This window comes from Pomacea canaliculata, linkage group LG7 (assembly GCF_003073045.1).
Source record: "Pomacea canaliculata isolate SZHN2017 linkage group LG7, ASM307304v1, whole genome shotgun sequence".
Taxonomy (NCBI): domain Eukaryota; kingdom Metazoa; phylum Mollusca; class Gastropoda; order Architaenioglossa; family Ampullariidae; genus Pomacea; species Pomacea canaliculata.
The window spans coordinates 30,325,523-30,335,249 of NC_037596.1; the positions used below are offsets into that span (position 1 = coordinate 30,325,523).

The 9,727-nt window shown below is 37.4% G+C and overlaps 1 long non-coding RNA gene across 1 annotated transcript; it reads left to right on the plus strand.

The window, feature by feature from the left end:
• Positions 1–7,175: 7,175 nt before the first annotated feature.
• On the plus strand, positions 7,176–9,507 carry LOC112569411. Its single transcript, XR_003100414.1, has 3 exons — positions 7,176–7,884; positions 8,139–8,240; positions 8,463–9,507. It is a non-coding gene; the product is annotated as an uncharacterized LOC112569411 (long non-coding RNA).
• The last annotated feature ends 220 nt before the right edge of the window (positions 9,508–9,727 follow it).

The following is a 9,727-nucleotide window of genomic DNA, read 5'->3' on the forward strand; positions in this document are numbered from 1 at the left end:
GTTATTTTCATAAACATTTACTAAAACACATGTAAGTGCATTGCACTTATGATTTTGTCTTTCTTATAGCGATATGCACACGTTTACTTTAACGTACTACAAATAATATTGGTAATACAAGTAGTCCTCGACTTACGACGGGGATCCGTTCTTAACGCGGCGTCGTAAACCGAATTTCGACGTAAGTCGGATCATACGTTCATACAGTACTGTACCATAATAACAGTACAGTACTGCAAACACTTAGCCTATCCTAACACCTATCCTAACACAGTACCCTACATAATTATCAATAAACATAAGTACAGTAAAATATTGTAGTACAGTACGTTTAATAATGAAATACTGTACTGTAAGTGCTGTAACAGTAATAAACAGTGTTACGTTAGGCAGACGTTACCAACACAAGCCTGTCTCATCCACGTTGAACACTTAATTGATGAGCACAGTAACCACCCTCCTCAATTACCTTAGCCAATGCATTAGGAAACTCAGTTGCTGCTTTCTCATCAGCACTAGCAGCTTCACCTTGCACTTTAATGTTCTGGAAGTTGGCACGATCCTTAAACCTCATAAACCAACCCCTACTCGCCACAAATTCTTCACTTTCACTTCCTTCCCCTTTTTCTCTTTTCAACGCCTCAAACAGTCACCTAGCCTTCTCCTGAATAACCATAAAACTCACAGGGATACGGCGTTGATTTTGGTTTTCCAACCAAAGCGCCAATAATCTGTCCATCTCAATAATAAGCCCACTACGTTGCTTTGTTATCACTGTCGCTGTAAGTCGGAATGAGTGTCGTAACCACGAAACGACGTAACTCGATACCGTCGTAACCCGAGGACTACCTGTATATGTCCACCTTTCTCAGCATTTCAATATAACAGTACTTTAATAATATGTACTCCCCTAGAAAATGTATGTTGGTATGCGCGATAACGTTTTCGGTAATACAAATTATGCCCATATGCAGTAAGTTAAAATTACGAAAACAACAATTATTCTAAAATCAGAACTTTAAATCTTTAGACTGGTTAACGATGGTTAAAATGGAATGAAGAAAAAATAAAATAGCGAGTGAAGAAAACGATTAATAGTGATTAGAATTCGATCACGCTTACCCGAAAGAGGGGTCCTTCGTCTATTCGAATTCTTACAAGCCAAAACTTCTTCATTAGCTCATCCTTTGAAATTTCATGGAAGGACAATGTTGGACATTTATAGGCCTTAACTGTACGTTGAGGTACACAGCAAATTCGATTATCATTTTTATTTGTAAGAACCCTCATGCTTGAAGAATGCTAGGAGTATAAACAGCAGACAGCAAAACCTGAAGTGGCCTCACATACTTGCTGGGTGAAGTTCGTAACGTGCTGGGTGAAGGTCGTCTGCATGCATAATTCTCCGAAATAGCGGATAAGTATCCCTGGAACATCTCTCATACTTACTAAAACAATAATGTCAATGCATGAATCTCCAAAAGCGTGTATTCGAACGAATAACCAACTCACCGATTAGAAAGACAAAAAAAAAAAACAAAAAAAAAAAAAAAAAAAAAAAATGACATGATAGTGTCTATTGTAAATCAACAGAGGAACAGAAATGTTTTGATTTTCAAGTCTGTAGGTAATAAGATTTGCTGTAGCTCGTTACGAAATCCCTTTCATGGTTGATTAGATGCACAGCTGCAAGTCCGGCTTGTGAATGGAACTGCCCCGTGGAATGGTCTCCTTGAGGTGTTGTACAGAGGAACATGGAGTCCAGTGCGTTGCCAAAGCTTTAGAAAACAAGAGACACAGGTGGTCTGCAGGATGCTGGGCTTCAACACGTGTGTAATGTTTTGTGATCTTGCGCCTATCTGCTGTGCAGTTATATTTGTTTTTTCATGTTATATTCACGATAAACAGACAATATACTACAGTTTCTTAAGCGGTCATTTTACTTTCGTCTTATTCTAACCACTGAGCTCCATACCGATTCGAGATCTTTTTATATAAGATGCAATAAGATAAAAATGTTGATGCAAAAGCACTTGTGTGTCTGTGTGTAAGTGTGTGATTTGTTTACAAACATTAAATGGGACAATTAAGTAATATCAAAAGCAAGTAGACATAAAATAATGAAACAAGTTTATAAATATGTCGTTTGTACTAATTAACAAATATCGACTAATTTAGTCTATTATTAATTACAGATAATAAAAGAAATGCGCATGCATCCATATTGTTTTGTGAAAAGTGTTGATTTTGACTGCGACTTGTGAGTATATATTAAAATATCCTTTTGTTAAGTCGGTTAATTCTATAGATAAAAACAGACAAATGCACAAACATACCTTTTGTCAAACAGGTCGCAAGTTTATACCGCTTCCATAGAGAAATTGGCCATCAGCTTCAACGATATCCTGTTTAACCTGAGGTGTACAGGCGAGGAGACCAGCTTAGAGAAGTGTAGTGATACAGAGATTAGCAGTAACGCCTGGTGCCGCAATATCGTTGCTATCACCTGCAACTCAAGTAAGAATCTGTTGTTTCTATTCTGTTGTTTGTTGTGTCGCATTATGTATCCTTAAATGGAGAAAAAGAAACATTGACGCATTTACCGTTTTTTATGAGAGATTTCCTTACAAAAGAGATATCAAGCATGCAAGAATATCTAGAGATTAGGTAAAACACATGATGTATCTTCACAACAATTAAAATGATAGGACTTAACAATATTGCAACGAATCTGAATTATATAAATGACTTTTTTCCTCTTTGTTGATGTAGAAACTGTTTTGTCTGCACAAATCAGCAAACGTATAAAGATCTAGTAAATATCTGACGACTTGTTACAGAAAACATACAAGTGCGATTGATGGATATTCACGACATCGCACCTAACAGACTTGAGGTAAAGATACACATCGGAGTTGGTGAATGGCAGACACTGTGTGTGTTGTCTAACCTCACTGCCAGGGTCGTCTGTAGACAGCTCGGCTTACCATGGTAAGTTCTTTTCTCCTGTTAATGAACTAGTCTGTAAAAGGATGATGAATAGATTTACTGAAATTACACAGTTTAATTGAATGAACTATCAACCTTGCTAATCATTAAATGCTGATTTTGAAACTTTACATTTTACACACACAGCTAAACACATGTGTAACAATGTTCACCTGTTACTCCATCCATCCATTTCTTCTTTATTCTCAATATATCCCTTTAGAAGGAAAATGCTTGACATGAGTTACTTTAGATGTAACAAAATATATCTTATATATTTATATACAGTAGTGCAATAAATAAATATCTATCTACATAAATACTGGTCTATGAATGCAGACTGTTGTCGACTGAATTATACCATGATCTACTTATTTATCTAACCTTGCACGATACGGACGCATAGCATAAAAGTTCTTCTGAGTTAAGAACACCTGAAGCATTTTAATTAAGCATTAATTATTATCAGAACAATTGTTTTAAGCAAAAGGTAATATGCAATGTGTAGGCTTAGTGCGAGGACGTTTGTATATGAAGACTTTACGATGCGTGGTCATTTCTCACCTTGCCTTGGGAATGAGACTAGCATCATTGAGTGTCAGCATCAGAAGTCTAGTTACGGACTCTGCCATGATTACAACATCATTTGCACTGACTGTAAGAACTTCTATTTTACAAAAGTAAAACTCATCAACGTTTGTGCAATTTGTATGTTAGATTTAACGAATGAAATTACCTGTTTTGCATATGTAATACAGAAATAAAATATTGTAACTGTTTCCAGTCTCATATTCCACTAAATGTGTAAATCTTTTCCGCAAATGCAACCAACTAAAGGGATGCAACTTTATATTTTAAACAAATTGCTACTACTGCCTATTTAACCGTATATGCTTTATTTTATTATTCTATTTTAATTTGAAATTCTTTTTATAATCTAAATATTTTAAAAAATGCACTAGGTGATAAGTCTTATCTTTATACTCCTCTTCTACCTTTTTTATATATGGTTCTTACCCATACTGGTTTTTTTACCCTGTCACTTCATTTGTAGAGGGCCGGTAGTTCGGCGTTGTTGTTAGTTTTGGCGGGATCGGCATGCGAAGAAGTGACGGAAAGTTACGATCGCGAAAAGATCGCAAGTCTTACCCCTTCCCAGAGGTATATAGGGCAGAGCTGAGACGAAAGTGGAGAGGAGGCGTCGGCTGAGAGAGATGTGACATGTGACAGTAAGGGACAGACTGACTTTTAGCGCCTCTGGCGATGTGGAGCAGCCGTGGCCATTGTACTAGCCTTTGTATTAAAGAGTTGTGCAACTGATGACAAGCTCCTGCCTTTCTGGTTTGAGTGCTGGACTGTTGTGGTCATTGTTCAACCCCCCCCCCATTCGGTTACACATTCAATAAAAATGAGGTTCAGTTTGAGTCACACCTAATATCATTTTAGAAACCTAACGGAAAAAGAATAATTAATATCGTTTATGTTAAATAAAGAAAATATAATAATTGATTAGAAAAAACAAAAAGATTTTATTTTTTGATGCCGTGAGTAAAAAAAGGGGGTATCGATGTAATACTTTGCTCTGCTTAACAGGCGTTTATTACATTTTTTGCTGTAGAACATGTAAGGAGTGATAGACATGACGTAGTTAGCCACATCTTTCTGCCGACAAAAATTAATTTTTAGTTTAATGCCGTTAACAATTTCAAGTGTTTTTTACAGCTCCTGTCAACATCCACACAAATAGTGGCAGTTATCCTTTAATGGAGGAAACAAATGCTACTTTAAAGTGTGCGAGCGATGAGCGGTCTGATGTAATAAAGTACACGTGGCCAGAAAATGCAGGCGGGTTCCCTGATGGCAGTAGCCTGATCATCACTAGAGTGACTAGGGAACATCATGGAAGGCGAGTGAGGTGTGAGGTGATGTACAGTGATGGGGAAGTTGTCTCCAGCGACAGAATGCAATTACAGGTTTACTGTGAGTATTGGGATCCACCTGCAATGAATGGTGTGAAAATGTGTTGTCTTATTCAGCGTTTCAAGTTAAAGATTCGCTAAATACGGACTAAAAAAAAAAATAAGTGACTAGGCTACTAGTGAAAAAGGTTTATGTACATGCTGTCATTAGTTGATCTTTTTTTCAGTGCGTGCGTGTGTTTGTATGTGTCTATGCAAAGCTTTGAAGAGGTGTCAACAGAAATGGTTATTTTGTTTAAAGGGAGATGTCAAAAATAAATAAAGTCCACTCTCAGACACCTTAGTCTGATTGAATAGATGATATGTGCGACGAATCACGTTCTATCGGCTTGTTTACAGATCGCCCGGTTATCAGGATAACACGGAGTGACAATCAGGGTCAGCCACTGTCCACCTACACTGAGGTCATCAAGGGTCACAATGTGACGTTTGTGTGTGACGCTGACAGCAACCCGCCTCCTGCTTCCATCACGTGGTCAGGGAAAGTAAACAGCACTACTGGGGAGCTACACATCATAGCAGCAGAGCAGACGACACACGACGGTAACTACACGTGTACCGTGGTCACTGAAACAGTTGATGATGACGAACGTCTCCCACTGACAGCATCTGACCAGCTTGCTATTATCATTAAAGGTAATATTGTCTTTATATCTCTCGCAACGATACGTATTGTATATTATCTGCCAGTGATAAGAGATACTGTATTTAGAAACACAGTCTTTTTTGTTTTGTTTGTAAAAATGTCATAGAAAGAATGTAGATTTTACTCACTATGTAATTAGTCCTGTTTTCTTGATATTTTTAAGTTTTTAGTGAAGAAGCATAGTTATAAGCACACGCTACAAAAACTATACAGTGAAAGTAGTTAATGCACTTTCACATTATTATCTGTCGTTACCAGCATATTTAAACTTCTGTTATTGTTTTAGCAGCATATTGCTAAAATAATTATTAAAATCCAAGGGTGTGGTCCTTGTGAACCTAAAGCAACAGAGCAAGTTAAAAGATATTCTGTACTGTTCTGTGGAAAAATCTTTGCAGTTTATCGCGTTTTCGATTCTTCAGAAAAAAAGAAAGAGACATTAAGTGATTTCATTAGAGAATCAATTTGCTACATTTATAGATAAAACACCCTTATGGTTGAATAACTGGAAAATCAAAATGAAAACAGGTACAGTGATACCTCGGTTCTCGAACATAATTCGTTCCGGGAGGACGGTCGAGAACCAAATTGTTCGAGAACCGAAGCAATGAAACCCATAGGAAATAATGGAAACTGGATTAATTCGTTCCAAGCCCCAGAAAATGCCTATTTACTGGCCTAATTTGTATATAATATGTAGAAAAACATGAGTTTCAACAAGAAATAAGAAATAAAAGTGTATTTATTAAAACAAAAAACAAAAAAATAAAATGTACTGTACAGTACAGTACAGTAAATTGTGTTTCATTTACTGTACCTGTACCAAACTTTATGGCAGGAGGGAATGAATGTGGAGGGAGGAGGGAAGGGGGATGTTTATTGTTTTGAAGGGGAGTCCTCCTCAATAAAAACAGAGGGTAACTGCTCTTCGGGTGCTTCTGTTCTCTGTATCTTTTGCTGAGGAGAATCAGAATCTTGCTCTGCAGTTGCTTGTCTGATTTCTTTACGGAAGAATTTGTCAATTGTTTGCTGTTTTTTTCTCCTTTGCAAAATTTTGCGGAAAGTGGACATAACATTGTCATTAAAAATGTTAACTGCTCTATTTGCTACCACTTTATCAGTGTGATGTTGTTCAACAAAATTTGCGATTTCTGCCCATTTTGCACACATTTCATGACTCTCTCCACAAAAACGTGACTCTCTCTCTCTCTGCACTCACACTGATGACGCAAGCAAGGCGCGCTGGGCAGAATGAACGCCATTCGGCTCATCTCGGACGTTCGGCTGTTCGAGTTCCAAATATTTGTTCGGATTCCAAGACAAAATATTCTCGAATTTCCTGGTCGAATACCGATTTGGTCGAAAGTCAAGGCGTTCGAGAACCGAGGTATCACTGTACATGCATAGTGAGCGCAAAACTTGTTTTCATAATGACTAGAAGTTACTTATGTCGCTGCGTACACCAGTATATCCCTTGCCAAACCTCTAGGGGTACGCGTACCACCGGTTGTGAACCGCGGGTTAGACGGCTTAGTCCCTGGCGTGCAGCCATACCGCCGGGGTCACGTGGGGTCACATACAGCATCAAAGCATTGACGGCGCAGGGCAACACTTTGTACACACCGGAGCAATTTGATTCGTAAAACACACACACACAAACACACACACACCACACACTCACACACATAGTATATCGTGTACCGATGCTGTCACATGCGTGGAGACATTTTTTTCGACTTTTGAAACTCCGATCGTAATGACGAGGAACATTTGAAACCTTCCTGCCGTGGTTTGCCCTGAGTGAAGGCTATGTTCTGACGACAGATTTCTTCTTTCGATAACGTGCGTGGGTAAGGATTTCACTTACTCTCTTCTGGCAGGTTGCTATGACAGCGCAGAAAAACATTTTTTGAACATGATGGCTCTGCCTTTAGCGTTTGATACAATTTGTAATAATATTCATTGATCAGTGAAGAATCACGTTTGATTACGATTAGTTTCTAGCAAAGTTTCGTTTTACATTTCACACATTATTGTGGAGAATCGCAGGAGTATTTTTATAGCAAGGAATTAAAATATACTCTCGATCATCCAAAATTAAACTTAATTAAATTTGTTTTGGTGCAGAGCTCTAAGCACTTCTGGTTAACGAAACATTTAGTGGAATGGTCAGTTTGAAATATTGTACAAGGGAACATGGGGAACAGTCTGCACAGATGCTTTTGGGGAAGAAGAAGCCATTGGGGTCTGCAGGATGCTTGGCTTCAACAAGTAACATTTTGTTTATGATACTAGAATTTGTTAGCTCAAAGAAGGTAGGCTTACAGTCTGATTAGATAATAACGCCATAACGTAATGGTGTGTATTAGTTATCTACATTAAAATAAAATTATTGTTTTTAAAATTCAAGAACTCTAAAACTAGAAGTCTAACATTTTCCTAGTCACCAACTTAGCTATATACACATTACATCAATGCTGAAAATTCATTGTTATCTGACCATACTATTATCACTTTGTTTGAAGTAGATCAACCGGGAAAACATCATGCGTCTGTTTGGCCATCGTTCCTTCCTGTACTGGAGGAGTGGATTTTCTCACTGCTACAGTGATCTTCTTGCTCTGTCGGTAGAGATGTGACTTTTCACTTGTTGTACTTAAGCAACTTATTCTGGTTTGAATGCTACAAATTTCATAAACGAAACTTTACAAACTATTAATGCGTTTAATCAATTAGAATTTTTAAAACTTTTTCTTTAAAAAAGTTCATTGCTCAGAGACTTACACTGAAATAGCAGACCATGAAAGTCATTTGAGTTGAATGTTTCACTCTGTATTTTCTTGTTTCAGAAATTGTCGGTTATCTCCCTTACCCAAGATGAGGACCTAACACACGTTCGCTCTACATGTGCTACAGTGTTCTACACAAAGAAGTCTACACAATGACAGAAACTGGGGTCTCCACACACAGCCTACACACAGATTTTAACTAAAGGAACAGGTCGAGGAAGTCATCAGATGAAATCCGGATTAACAACGACTGTGAGAACACATCAGACTCTGTGACGACTGATAGCCTTGAAGATATGCTCGTCAATCTTTCAAAGCTTATAATAATACAGGAAAAACAATCTTAGCTTTCAAATAATTATAACACTCGAAACGGTATTTGTATACCAAAGAAATGTGAAGACTATCAAAACAAAATATCCAAGATTATTGTAGCTGCTGCAGTATTGTTGTCAGTGATAAATAAATGTTGGTAACAAAACAAACCGCAAAATTTATTACAAAGAGAATGAGTCGACATCCTTGACTCTATGTGTAGATTGAAGACGGTTGAAGGCATTAGCCTCTCAATCTTTTTTAATATCTTCTATTTGACTAGCAATTGTGCGTTGATTATTTCCTTCAAGTCACAGATGTAAATTATCTTTAGAAAACAATCTCTGCAGCAACGTGTGTCGACATTCCATCAGGAGCTCAGCCATCCCTTCATTACTAGATGGTGTGCAACAGTCAAATAAAACCTTTCTGCAGCTGTAACAAAAATATTCTCACTTGCGACATGCTGTAGCGCCTTACTTGTGCCGAGTACAAAGCTGACAAAGAACGTTAATCAGTGCTACACTATGTACTGTGATTACGTCCCTTGGTATACTTAATTATAATTTCTAGCTGCGATAATGGTCGCCTGTTGCTGACACAGGTACTCAGCTCAATGATACATGTTGTCTTTGCACGATAGTCATGATTGTATTCATGTATGAAAACACATCCATACACATATGTATCCGAACTTACAAAGAAAAATCACTTACACAAATTCTTTACGAGTTGTAAACACAAAGACGGACACAAACATTAAACAGCTGTACTCATAATGTTTCCTGCACTATAAAACACATTGTAAAAACATTGTTGATAATGCGTCTAGAATTGTATCACTGATCGACCACAACAAAGTTATTCTAGCAAGAGTAAAACAGTGAAAACGTTTGATTTGACAATGTGATCAGTCCGAGCACTTCAAGACCAATCAGTAAAATATTCTAGAGGTTGATATAACAATTGATTGGGTAACACAATTTTATTTGTATAAAAATGTGTCATTA